This window comes from Talpa occidentalis, unplaced genomic scaffold (assembly GCF_014898055.3).
Source record: "Talpa occidentalis isolate TD23 unplaced genomic scaffold, MPIMG_talOcc4v2.1 talOcc4.14, whole genome shotgun sequence".
NCBI classification, from domain to species: domain Eukaryota; kingdom Metazoa; phylum Chordata; class Mammalia; order Eulipotyphla; family Talpidae; genus Talpa; species Talpa occidentalis.
In genome coordinates this window covers 58,062,601-58,077,420 of record NW_023601433.1, presented here as the reverse complement: position 1 = coordinate 58,077,420, position 14,820 = coordinate 58,062,601, and the positions used below count along the sequence as shown (strand labels likewise).

The 14,820-nt window shown below is 38.7% G+C and overlaps 1 long non-coding RNA gene across 1 annotated transcript in view; it reads left to right on the top strand.

Moving 5' to 3' along the window:
- The window catches only part of LOC129145835 (uncharacterized), a 42,115-nt gene extending 37,204 nt beyond the window's left edge, over window positions 1–4,911 (top strand). Inside the window, exon 4 of the long non-coding RNA XR_008551931.1 lies at window positions 4,868–4,911. This is a non-coding gene — a long non-coding RNA (uncharacterized LOC129145835). The remainder of the gene's footprint in view (window positions 1–4,867) is intronic.
- The last annotated feature ends 9,909 nt before the right edge of the window (window positions 4,912–14,820 follow it).

The following is a 14,820-nucleotide window of genomic DNA, read 5'->3' as shown; positions in this document are numbered from 1 at the left end:
ACTGCTCAGAACTCATTCATCAGGATTAGGAGTTTTTGGCACAACTTGAACATTACATAATTATATGACAGTACAGAAGCTTTTAGCTTCTTGTCACTGTACATGCTAAGCCATCCTTATGTTGTAATATCATTGATATCGCCAAGAGATAATCCAAAGATGTCTACTGGCTATATAATTTGTCAGACATTAATAGAAACTGGAACTATCAGTACAGTATTTTTTGTCATCTTTTCCTGATAGTGGATTCAGTAAGATTTAAAAGTAGCATCATTAATAAAGGGTTAGCTTCATTAAATACTGATTGGTTGGTTGTTGGTTTTAAACAAGTGACTTACAATGACAGATATGATCATCTTCTATGACTATATGTCAAAGACTTGCTAAACTGTCTGAATTTATGGTCAACTTTTGACATTTGCTTTTTCTTGTGGAAAAAAAAAAACTATCATTTTAAGGAGTTAGCACTTGATCCCAGTGAGTGGAACAAGAATCAGTCTCCAGGAAACTCTCAGGAAAAATTTCAAGAGAAGCCTGAAGGGTGTGTCCACATTAGCAAATAAGTTTCCAAAGACCCTCAGTAAATTGCTTTTTGAAAACCTGAGGAATTTAACAGAAAATAGCACATAAATTTTGCGTTGAACTTCGTTGTGTAAATGCAATTGCCCTCTGCCACAGCCTGAAGGTTTTCCCAAACTGTGATTAGGAAAATGCATAAAAATGATAAATTTGACCAAACTGATTTACCACTGCAATGGAATTTCAAAATTTTTTCAATGAACTAATCATCTATTATTTAAACTATATTGATAGAATAATTTGGGAAGAAAATCAGATTTGAGTGACTCCCTTGGATTGATTTCAAAGTTCTCCAACATCTGGCCCCCTTGACCTTTATAAGATTTTCAACCCAGGTTTCATTGCATAAACCTGTCATCCTGGCCTATAGAGAACCAGGTGTATCTTTACCTTCCCTTCTCTTTCCCTTTGTCCACCCTGTAACCCCATATGAGACATTTTCATATTTCTCTTTGCTCATCCCCAAGGATAATATGTCATTCTTCCTCCATGAAATTTTTGCAAATGACTGCCTCTCAGAACCCTTCTGGTCATTCATTCCACACATTGCAAAATCTCTTGAATAATTGCTATCATTTTGTATTTTTATTACTATTCCTTAATTAACCAGACACTTCTATTTATATGCCTTAGGTATATTTGCATTGAATATTTGTCTTTATGTCTGTCCTATGCCTTATACAATACCTTGTATATGGCTTCTGTTGAATATACTAGCAAACATGAATAGTTTAGCCAATTTAATTAAATTATCTAATCTGAATACAAATATTGAACAACAGACTGTTAGGGAATAGTTGTAAAAATTGTAATCATATTTGTAGCCTAGACACCTGAAATAGATTTCTGAATCTGACACTTGCTGGAATATGACTTATCTTGGAAAAGTCATTTCTCCTCCTTTAGCTTGTTTTCTCATCTTAAATTTGAAGGAATAAAAACTCTTACCTATTTTACTAGATTACTATGAAACTCAAATGATGTCATGTCTTTAAAAGTGTATGTAAAATACTAAGTATCTTACAAAGCTGAATGTCCATTGTTAGGCAAAAGGAGCACTGCCTTTAGAAATTACCAAATGTAGTGAAGAGTTTCTAAAATTATCAATACTGGTATTAAATTTAAGTATATTATAATAAAATTCAAAATACTGCTGTAAATTGGATTGTTATTCTCACTTTCCAGATGAAAGTTTGAAGTTATCTAGAAGTTAATGATTAAAATTAAAATGAAATTAATGACAGCACCAAAATGAGATGGCTTCATTGTTGAAGTTAGCAGCTTTGAGCTAATGAACTCTACTTCTTCTAAATAGATCTGATTCTAATGTATTTAAAACAACATACTGAAAATACCAGTTTTCCTCCCTACAGTTCTTTACATGAACACAAATAACATCCCCATCTCTTTCAACTCTTCCAATATTCTCCCAGTCCTCAAAAACAAGCCTCTTCTTGGGACCTCCCTAGTGGCCAAGGGGTTAAGATGCAACCTATGAAGCTATCTGCAGCCACTGCAGCATGAGTTTGATCCCCAGCCAGGGAGCTACCCACATGGCACAGCAGACCTTTCTTGACTCACCTGCTGCTCCCCTCAGCAGTGTATTTCAGTCAGTCTGCCTGTTCTGTTCCCCACTCTGTCTCTGCTGAATCCTCTCACCCCCGACACCTCTGGCCTATACTCCAGTTCTTGTATGCATAAATAAATAAATCTTCAAAGAAAAAAAGCAAACATGCTTCTTATTTGTAAGTCCAGATCTTTATTTATCATTGCTTCATTGCTAACTTCCTTTGAGACATTTCCATTTGGATGTCCCACAGCAATCCCAAAATTAAGAAAGCCAAAACTAAACTTGCCATCTCTTTTTAAACTGCAGCTCTTTCTCTGCTGTTTATCTCAGGATGTGCATGACCATGTGCATGGTTGACCAAAACCAGAAATCTGGAAGTCATCCTTGGCATCACTCTTCCTTAAGATTTACCAGTTTCTGCTAATTCTGTCTTCTTTCCTTCTCTTCAGTTCATGTACTTCCTTACGGCACCTTGCCTAAGATCATGGGTTTTAACCCATTCATTCTTAAATTGTGGCCACAGTCTTCGACTGTATTCCTCATGCTATTTTTGCCTCCTCCCCATCTGTTGTCCATCCCGTAACCAGAATAATCCCTTCATGATGCCAACTTAATCCTGCCAACCCTTGCGTTACAATCTTTCATTGGCTCCCCATTTCCATCTGCAAAGAAGATGTAAAATGAATCACATGTCAACTCCTTCACATGCATCCAGGGCTTCCCTCACCCAATCATCCCTTTCTTTCCTCAAGCCCCAACTTAGATGTCAATGTCTCCCAGTTGTCCCTAGTAACATGAAACCACCTTCATAACAGGACTGTTTTTCACCAGTTGTCTCAGTTATTCTTGCACACATACACACACACACACACACACACACACACACACACACCAGAACCATCTTAGTATCTAAATATCTAAATAAATAAACAAACATGCTCTTCTTTCCTCTGTGCATGCTTTTCTTCTTCCCAAAATAATCCATCTCTTCTGCTCTGTTGGGTATTATGAATCATGTTGATTTCAGGAAGTATTTAAAATCAATTTGTTCCATTTGTTCCTTACTCTACATCCCTTCTTAATATGTTTATTAAATGTCAATAAGTACTATGAGGTTGAGGCATGCGTCTATAGTGTCTCTCCATATCAGCCTTGAACCTCTTGGGCAAGCATTTTTCTTCCTAAATCTTCTATTAACCCTGATTTTGTATATTCACTATCTAGAATTTGCCATCACCCCTTCCAATGTTCACCTCCTATGCTCCTATAAATCATGCATCATTTTGAATCTTTCTCCTTTCAATCTCACGCAACACTGGCAGCCAAGCCATTCCTATGACTTAATAGACAAAAATACTTTTAATGTGTTTAAAACATGTTTTAAAAGAGAGTAAATGGGCCTCCCCTGGTGGCCCAGGCGGTTGAGCGCAGCCCTGTGAAGCTGTCCGCAGCCTCTGCAGCACAGGTTTGATCCCAGCCAGCCAGCAAGGGTCCCACATGGTGTGACAGACCTCTCCTGTCTCGCCTGCTGCTCCCCTCAGCAGTGTATTTCGTCAGTCTGCCTGTTCTGTTCCCCGCTCTGTCTCTGGTGAATCCTCTCCTCCTCCTGCGTATTTGGCATGTACCCTGGTTCTTGTATAAATAAATAAATACATCTAAAAAAAAAAAAAAAAGAAGGAAAGAGGGTAAAAATGATAGGAGCAATTTGGCATGTGAACCAAGGGTAAGAAAGTATTAAAACTCTACAATCCAGTCTTTTTACTTATTTTTTTTTTTCCTAAGAAAGTATCCAAAATGCTTAGAGGGATTTTTGGGCAAGGCTGATTATTGTGATATCTTTACAAAAGAAAAAAATTGGCAACTCCCTAACAGAAAAAAAAAAAAAAAGTTGAATATATTTTGATGTATATCTATTGTTATATAACCACAAAAATGTTTTTTAAAATTGTGGAATGGATATAGGAAGAAATGCAGTCAAAACACAAACTGGAAGGATTGAGATCTGGATTCTGAAGAAAAGTAGTAGTTTCTGAGGTAGGAAAAAATAAGGGCATTATATTCCAGGTAGTAATGTTATGTTGTGTACAAAGACCAGAAATCTAAGAACACTTGTGGTGGTCTGGGAAGGCTCAGTATCCAAGAGTGATTAAACCATAGAGAATCTAAAAGAAGTTTTGCAAAGATACAAAGCAAGAACACTAGCAATCTCACCAGTTTCCAAACGATCTACCTGGCGTGATAAGTCTGAACTCTATTTTTCAATTGCAAATCATTAGAACTTTTAAAAGGCTTAATACAATGTTTTACATTAGAAAGACACCTCTGATCTCTGATTGGACCACCCCATTTTCTTCTTTTGGTCATTTACCAAATGGAATTAGATATGTTTTTAACTAGTTTAAAATTAGCAGCAGGAGATATCACCCAAGTTCTATCCACTAAATATGTGATAACAAGTCCAACAAGATGCACCATGATTTAAAACATCCCTTTCTGGACTCACAAATGCCTGTTGAACCCATTATTTTCACTGGAAGGCAAGTCCATTATTGCCATCTCCTGTTTTCTGTTGTTTGGGTTGGATGATTTTCTAAAACAGGCTTGTTTCCTCTACTTTGATCTGTTTTTCTGCTTTGTGGGATGTTTTGCTCCACTTTTAAAACACACTTTAGCTCCAGGGTATTTCTAAATCACTTTTTTTTTTTTTATTCTTGGTAGGTTAATCAGCTAATACTTGGGCCGTTTGGAATTCTAAATCAGCAATCCAGTTAAGGTGAGCCATTCACTTTTACTTTTCAATCTTTGAATCATCATTTTGCAAAATGGCAGTCACAGCTTCTAAATAGTAATCAAGCCTTGGAGTGGTTACACCCTGAGCAAAATACCATCTCCTTGGCCAAACTTTTATCAGAAGGCGTTGCAGAAACTCATTAAGTCACTTGAGTCAAAGATCCAGGTGACTCATTCTGAACCTCCACCCAGTTCAACTTTTCCCTCTGGTAACAATTAATTATATTTTACCCTTTCCCACTCCCACCTCCACCAACATTCAATCACATGTTCCATATGGCCACACACACTCATCTCTGAGTTTACAAACTCATGTAAAGTTCACTCATTTGGCATTCACAGGAAAAAGATAAATAAAATGTCTATAGCTTTTCTACTGAGTACGTGGCGACAGGGAAAAATAACTAGAAACTCAGTCCTAAAAGTACTGTAGCTTGATGCTAACCAATACATGAAATTTGACTTCACAATTTAACTTCTTAATTTAAGAAAAAAGGTAATGCAAATACTTCATACAAAATATTCAAGTGATAGTGGGCTACCTTATTGATTACTAAAGTAATTAACATAGCTTACATTATTAAGCTCTGTTACGCCATCTGAGTATAGAATCAATGAATCTTAGAACCGCAGAAGTACTCACAGGAAGTGCATGGGTTCTGCATTTAATCTGACGTGGGTGAGTAGTAGCTCTCTGTGTGACTTGAAGCATGTTATTGCATCTCAATTGTTACTCAGACACTAGAACGTTTCACTACTGTTTTGTGATAAAGAGAAGTCCAGTTACAGTGAGTAATTAGTTAGTAAAGACCTGTTTTGAATAGTCTTGTCAGGTGCTTATTTTGCTTAAGAGTCAGATCCTTAACTCTTTAGAAAGATCCTGCCTCAGTTGCTCTAAGGAGGAATTATCTTTACTGCTAACATTTCCATGCACATTCTCTTCATGTCGTACTACAGTCATTACTAGAGTTGGTCCTCAGCAACACTCCAGAAAAGGCAATGCTGTGTTTTGGTGCTGTATCCTTTTCTTTCTTCTTGGTGTCCCTTCCCCTCCATCCCCCACAAGCCCTCATATACACTATCTGTTGGCCAAATAAAGAATTGATATGTCAGTAAAATGACAATCAGTAGAGCTGATATGGGGAGCCCCTAAAAGTCACATCATAGAAAAAGCTACCTCCCCCCCCAGCCAACCCCATAAGAAAGCCCATTTCCTTCAGTATTATTTGTAGACCCAAGTAACGCCTCCTAACCCTCCTTGCCTTTTGGGATCGTGAACACAGTTAAGCAATGAAACTTAACTGAAACAGTCTCCAAATCCACAAGAATTTGTCCAAACAGCTACAGGGAGCTGTAGACCAAAGGCAGTGAAAACAGAGCCAGCTCCTATAATGGAAGATATGGGAGGTATAGATGTTATCTGTGCCTCCCTGTAGGGTAAGGAAAAATGTATCAGGCTTTTCTGCCCTCCTGCCATCAGGAGAGATGATGGATCTGCGGTCCTGAATGCATGCCTGATGGTGGGCACCTGGAGTAGGGTGTGGGCATACGTAGATGGGATTCACCTGGGCTGAGACTGAGCTTTTTTAAGGGTGGCGTCATGGGGATGCCAGCAGAAGCCGAGAAGAACAGAAGCCAAAGGAGAAGCCAAGAAAGAAGCAGCAGAAGCAGAGAGAGAGAGAGAGAGAGAGAGAGAGAGAGAGAGAGAGACGCCGGAGAGCCCAGATAGAGTGAAGACTTGCTGGGGGCTGGGAGGCCTGCCAACCTCCCGGCCCCCCAGCACCTCTGCCTGCTGTGTACCTGGCAATCCCAATAAAAGCCTGCAAAACCACGGAGGGCTCTGACTCCTCCTTTACCCGGTCTGCTGGATCCTAGAAACCTGCTCAGTGGCCATTCCTGCCCTTACACTCCCCTATTCTAACCTGAGGCAAGAGAAGTCCAGGGAGCCTTTCCAGTGCTGATAAGGAAAGAAATAACGTAGGTCAAGGAGAAGTGGTGAGATGAGATTCATCCTCCTAATTTAACTAATCAGTGATAGGGCTACCACATGTTAGACAGCGATAGGGAAAACTTGCTAGTGTGATAGTTATAGCCAACATTTGTTTGAGCACTTACTCTGGGTGAGAGTTCCTTATAAACTCCCTCATCAAATGTGTCATTTAATATCTTTTAAAAATCCTTTGAGGTTAGTAGCATTAACCCCATGTACAGATATGGAAGCTGAGGTAAAAGAAGATTCAGTGGTCTTTTCCCAACTAATGTAGCAAATAAGGGAAACAGAAACCCAGCAGGTCCAAGTTAAAACCCTTCTAAACTACTTTACTCTGAAAAAAACAAAAGCAATGAATGGTTGGCAAGCTTTTTCTATGAGCCAGATGTTAACTGTTTTAGGCTTTGCCGGCCATGTAGTATCTGTCACAACTACTCAACTTGCCGTTGTAAACCAAAAGCAGTTAAAGACAATACTTAAACTAATGGGCTTTGCTGTGTTCCAAAAAATTTTTATTTATGGACACTGAAATTTGAATTGCATGTCATTTTCATGTGTCACAATATATTCTTCTTTGGATATTTTTCCCAACCATTTAAAAATGTAAAAACATTCTTAGTTCCAGACCATAGGAAAAGCAAGCAGCAAGCCAAACTTTGCCCATAGGTCATATTGGCTGATTCTTGATCAAAATAAAGCAAATTAAAACAAAGACAACTGGAGAGAAATATGATGTTTTTTTGCCATTTTCACATTGTATTTATTTCTATCTGGAAATGATGGTCTATCATTATTTATATCACTTGAACTTACACAGTCCAATTCCAGATTCCAGTTCAAATAGCCATAGTTAACAAGCTGTGTGGCCTTGGCAATTTAATGAACTTTAAACCTCAGCTTCCTTGCTGTATAAGAGCAATTATCTCATGGGGTTGGTTGTTGTGGACATTAAATTGAATAATACATGTTAAACAATTATTACAGCACCCTAGCACATTGTAAATGTCAATAAATGTAAACTCTTTTACTACTAGTTTTGTTATTATTGCTGCTCCTACTTCTATCAACATCACCAATCAACCCAAGTAAGAAAATTAAAGTAGTTCATCCACTGAAGTTCACCTCTGCAATCTTCATTGACTGATTCTCTACCTCACTATGCTCCACACTACTCTCTCAGTCTATCACACCCCACTTATAGCCCCACAGGTAGAAAAAAAACAAATTCCACTTATGCCATAGTCTCATGCTAGAAAAAAAAAAATCTCATAGACACAGCTCCTAACAGAATTCTTGCTATTTGTCTCTAGCATAATCTCCTTTGGCACATTCTAACCTGCAATAGTTACCAACATCTTACGCCCCTCTTTAGCTGTCTGGTGCTTGTTTGCAATGCTTCAATCACAGTCAGAACAAGAAGATACAAAATCTGCATAGGAAACCTCTGGGAATTAGAACAATCACATTTTTATTTTATTTTGTCATTTGTGTGCAGAATGCTACTTTGGAATGATAGTTAAGGCAACAGATCTACTGAAGCATGTGCCTTAAGCCACTGAGAATAGCCATCATCACCACTGGAAACCTCATTCTCTAATATTTATTGAACACTTATGTGTCTCTGATCATGTAGCAATCTCTGAGCATTTCTGCTATAGCAGCATTTGCTGCCACTGATGAAATGTATTAATAGGATGCTGACGAAGACTCGGAAATTATCAGTATTGCTGTGTGAGCCAAGGAAAACCATGACGATGCTGTAAGTCCCATTGCCTCATTATCTCAAACTCTGGCCGTTTTCTTCTTGAAAGACTTGTGGGCAGATAGCTTGAGCAAAGTTCATCATTTATCAGCTGACAAATCAGCTGAGCGTGACTTGGTTATCTGATTCTCTATTTCAGAGGACTGATGGGTTATGTTCTCAGAAGGGCATGACAATTCATCAGGAAAAGGAGTGAGAGATGGTTCCCAGAAAATGTTTTACTTGTCATCTTGAGGTTTTCATATCACTTGAGCCAAATATTAGCCCAGTGGTCTTGCCTAGCAAGAATAATTCTGGTCCTTTGTAATGTTTGTAGTGTAAAACAGTCTCCTTGCAATTTTTAAAGTATGCTGCTATGAAATCAAATAATCATAGGCCCAATCGTTTTAACAATTAAGTATCTCGACTGGAAATGTTTGCAGCAAATGCACATCTGCAATGTGCATTTGTAGGTAAAGGAGAGGCGACCCCATTGTTTCAAATGTCTTCTCTGCAATTTGTCTAGTGGTTAGTTTGGTAGGAGATTTTCCAGCTTCCCAAACAAGTCAGTACTTATGGGACAGCTCAGTTGATTAGATAAGATACACTTACTGGTAGGTCTGGTGTGGTCAAATACATCTGCAGAGGTGTGAACCTGCACCTCTGAATCTAGGATGCCATTGTTTACCAACATTATCGCAATAAAAAATAATACAATTACAAAAATTAAAATAAATGTTTTGTTTCATTTTCTTCTAGAACCACAAAATTATTAACTGAATTGAAGACCTGATGATGATCCTAGTGTCCCAGCTAATTTTTTTATTTAGCAGTGAAATTAAACACTCTAAGGAATGAATAGAGATCCTTGGATGCAGCATCCTGTCTCCTTTTTGCCCAGGAAATCAATCACACGGAAATATGAATTTGACAGAATTTGTCTCTATCTGACCCCACCTTAAGTTCCCAATATTATTGCTCCTTTTCTCCCCTTTCTTCATAGTTATTTCCCTGGAAGTTTTCTTCTTTCCAGAGTCCTTTTCAGTAATATGGATAATGCCAGAATATATCTTTTAAAAAATTATAGTAATTCTTAACATAAAACAGCATATCTCTAGTAGCATCTTACACATTTATGCAGACAGTGGTAATAAGATTTCCAGGTAGGACCCTCCAACGATCTTTCATCTCCTACCAGTAGACGGTCACCTCCTCAATCCACCAATAAGCAAACTGCCACTTAGCTAGTGGTTCACGACCTAATACCCTATTTTGGAGGCATAATGAGAAAGATTAGTGCCGATGTAAAACTTCTCTGAAATCTTCCCAGGAATTAACACATAATAGAAATGCAGTTAACTACTCCCTGCCAGATATAAGGAATCTGTGAGAAAACATGATTCAGTTTCAACATGCTGTTCTTAGTACTCAGACTGGACTAAAGGTAAAAGCATTTTCAAAGCCCAGACCTGGACATGTTTTTCGATATCTGTGTCAATTTTCAGTTGGCTCCTACATAGTGATTACACAGCTTTGTATCTTCATACTAAAGCATGGACCACTTGACAGAAGAAAGACACTGAGTAAATGCTACTACAAAAATAATAAAATAAAAAAATAAACAATGATGAAGTAGCAGCTTGGCCAAAGGATGTTTCAAAGCCAAGAGCAAAGTAAACAGAGCAAAATGTATTGCCAGAACAAAACATCTCACCTTATACAATAGACATGTGTTCCCAGTACACTGTATAACAAGAATTATTCTACAAAAAGAATGACTTAGTTAAGAATAGTTTACATTAACTTTTCTTACAGAAAGCCCAGATATTCATTGGTGAGATCTGCAGCTAAGGAAAAATGCACAAGGGCCTCCCTGGTGGCGCAAGGGGTTAGGACGAAACCTATGAAGCTATCTACAGCCACTGCAACACAAGTTCGATCCCTGGCCAGGGAGCTATCCACATGGCGCAGAAGACCTCTGCTGACTCACCCGCTGCTCCCCTCAGCAGTGTATTTCAGTCAATCTGCCTGTTCCGTCCCCTCTCTGTCTCTGGTGAATTCACTCACCCCCCTCCACACACCTCTGGCCTGTACCCCAGTTCTTCTATGCATAAATAAATAAATTTAAAAAAAAAATAATGCACCCAGACTTCAGCATCCAGATTTCCTCCTTCGTGAGAGCCCAGGTAACTGGGAGAGTACAGGTAACTGAATTGCTGATTATCCAAGCCCTCACACAGTGCTTGTCCTCTCAAATGAGTGTGTTTATTGTTTTGATTTTTATCTTTCTTTATTTCCCCTGCCTCTTCTCTGGTTGAAGTACAAAGTAAAAGCAAAGACCTGGCCCAGAGCCAGTGTGTTAGGAGGAGGAGGGAGTTACGAGGAGGAGGAGAACTTAAATTTTGGCTGAGCATCCAGTGAGCTACCCTGCCTTGAGTCATTAAGAGACTTTCTGCTGTCATACTGCTACAAATCAACCTGCACATATACCTATTTGATTGAAAAACAGAGCATAGAAACAGCTCACTTTTCTTATCTAAATGTTGAATAAAATAATTGAATGAATGGATACCTATACAATTCTGATGTGAAACATGGTGTGGTGAAGATTTTTATTGGACCAAGTTTTATAAGACCTGGATTCTGGTCTTGCGTCTGCTTGTGCAGACGGCTTGTAGGCCTCTGCTTCTTTATCTGTGAAATTGGAGTCTATAATGAGATCATCTCTAGGATCCCTTTCAGTTCAAATGTCCAGATTCTACTTATTCCCCTTTAAAACTAAAGTAGCTATTTTGAACCTAGAAATAACTCCAAGGTTATCTCTCTCCATCCCCCAATTTTGGAAACAAGCTAACAGAAAACTGACCGTTAGTGATAGTTTAAGAGTTAATTCAAACCTCCAGTTGCATTTTAGGGAAACTGATCAAGAACAAATTTGATGGCTGGAAAATATAACTGTAGAACTACTTTTATGATAATGAAGTAAAGATTCATATAAAATTGACTGCCTTCATTTAGAAGGAAAACGGAATAGTAACGTTGCTATTATCTTCTATATAGCTGGTGTTGTTACGTTTTAGAACTGCAGTTTTTATCTCTCTCTCTCTCTTTCCCTCTCTCCCTCTTTCTCCTTCTTGTTCTTCTCCCCTATCTCTATCCCTTCCTTGCCCTACCCTCTGTTTTTAGGTAAATCTTTGCATAATAGCACCTGACATTTTGTAGGGGCTCTAGATGTTAACTATACTGTGACCCCCAAATATTTGGGGGTATCTATGAAGTCCAGAGTACACAGCTGTCATTTTTCCATTAAATTCAACTGATTTCAGGAAACCCTCAATCAACACTCAGGATCCAAAGAAAATATGTGGTTCAAATGTATCCACTACTATGAAACTTTCTTTGATCCCCCAGCCAGCAGTTACCAATCCCTGTTCTCATTCATTGTTTTTATTTTTTTATTCCCTATTTTTTTCAATAAATATTTTTTAAGAACAACTATTCTTTTTTTTTTTACAAACTGGTTCACCCCCAACCTTGAGTACACCTGGAACCTGGCAAGTTTCCTGCATCTGGCCTCACGACTTTTCAGGATGGCTGCGTTCTAAATGTTACCTGTTACCTGAGAGGCTGGAGTCAGTGGTGAAAGCAGGGCTGCAGCACTGCCCTTCAGCCCATCTGCTCCACTACCCATAAACCCGTGTCCCCTCCCTCAAAGATGGTCTGTCAAACATCCTAAATAGCAACTCTCATAGCTACCTCCACCCTTTCCTCAGACACATGCCAGAAATTATCATGGCCTCCTTCTATGCTTCTCTGCTCCTCGAATACATGATACTCAGTCTCAGGCCATGGATGCCGCCCTCCTGAGGAAAGAGAAGTATGAGGCAGCTCCCACATTTAGCCCTAATACACTTGGCATTTGCTCTTGTTCTTTTTTTTTTTTAAATAATAAATTTTATTTTTATATTCCCCCATACAATTGCAAAACCCCCATTCTGACCCCAGTCCCTCCCCTCCTGCCCCCCACCCCCCAAAAAGTGTCTCTGGTTCATAGTTTTTTGTTGATTTTGATTTTCACTTTCTTATAGTTATTCATTTTCCTGGTCCTTTATTTAAGTTTTCTAGATTCCTGCTATGAGTGAGACCATCCGGTATTTTTCTTTTTTTTTTTGGCTTATTTCGCTGAGCATGATCCCTTCCAGCGCCATCCATGTTGCTGCAAATTGCATGTGTTTATCTTTTTTGAATGCTGAGTAATATTCCATGGTATATATGTACCACATCTTCTTGATCCAGTCATCTATTTTTGGGCATTTGGGCTGTTTCCAAAGCTTAGCTATTGTAAATAGTGCTGCTATAAACATAGGGGTGCAGGTGAAGAACAACTATTCTTGACGTGAAATGCAAGGTGCAGTGTGGTTTCCTTGTGATTCTTAATCAAGTTTTACTTCATGATCTTAGCTGTCCTTTATTGAGACACTACTTTATACCAGAAACTGGCCTAGGTAATTCATATACCTTAGTTCATTTAATCTTTATAGCAAATCTATGAAGCCTAGATGCTTTCCCAGTTGATAGGAAAACAGATTATGTGAAATTATGCGGCATCATGGTAAGTAGGAAAGATGTGACTTTTTGACTCCAGTGTCCGCTATTTTTCTAGAATATACAATACGTGACATCTCTACTCCAATTAAAGTGGGGATTTAGAGACCCTCAGCTCATCCTCTCCCACTCCTTAGATTGCTCTATAGATCTTCAGTCTTCCCAATTTGAAAACAACTGCACTAGCAAACACTTTAACCCCTACATAACTAAAAATTTCTAAAAGTCTATGTAGTATCTTACAAATTTGACTCATTTCAATAGCACTTTCCATGAATATGGAAGGTGACAATAGAGAATACATAAATTACTCAATTCTTCAACACACAAACCACTGTGCCAGGGACAACTGGCATCCTTTATTAATCTCCACACAATCACATCTGCCTTTGGTACCTTGTGACACCCAAATTTGCATGCTCTATATGCCATCTGCCCAAAAGACAAAGCATGCTCTTAGTGTAAAGGAACTTGAACAGATTAGTGTGCAAAGTAGGAGCTACCATTGTCAGCCTCCCCAGGGCCTTCAGGTTTGGTGACTGCTATCCATGAGAACAGGTAAGTTCCCTTTAAAGTAAAACTTTTGGACATTATTTCTAAGAATAAGACTTCACAGCATCAGAGATTTCCAGAAGACAAGTCTCTTCAGGTCTTTTTGTAATATCTCTAACAAGCAGACTTTTTAAAATGCTAGAACAGGGTGAAATAACTACTTTCTACTGCTGTTTTGCAACTGTCCCATAATCCAGTGGCACATATGATGAAATACCTACCAGGCAAGGAAAAACTAGCGTAAGATAAACACATCAGAAAAGCAAAATAGGAAAAATTTTGCATTTAGTAAATTTCTGAGACTTGAATCTCCCTGAGAATCACATGGGAGTGTTGGCCAAATTGTTTTCCAATGAACCCTAGAGTCCCAAATGTGGAAATAGGCAGGAATTACAAAGGATTCAATGGAGGGTCTCCCCGGTGGCGCAGCGGGTTGAGTGCTGCTTTGTGAAGCTGTCCACAGCCTCTGCAGCACGGGTTTGAGTCCCACCCAGCCAGGGAGATACCCACATGTCATGGAAGACCTCTCCTGCCTCACCTGCTGCTCTCCTTAGCAGTATCTTTGGTCCATCTGCTTGTTCTGCTCTCCACTCTCTCCGGTGAATTCTCTCACCCTCCCACACCTCTGACCTGTACCCCAGTTCTTGTATAAATAAATAAATCTTAAAAAAACAACAACAACAAAGGATTCAATGGATAAATGCATTTGAAAAATAATGGCTTCTACAACTATTCCTAAACAATCTCAATGAATTTGAAATACTAAAAGTCCCCAAAAGTTTCCCTCTTACTTACAAAATTTACTTAACCACGAAAACCCTTTTTAAGGACAACCAGGAACTTGTAGCATACTAGCTGTCATTGCATTCATTTATACTTCCCCTATGTAGCAAATGTTACTCTTCACCTTTAGTCATCGGTCTCAATCTAGGAGCATGGAAACAGGTTCAGGCCTGTTTGAAGTTTGATGATAGATCAGAGTAGTTAGGACAG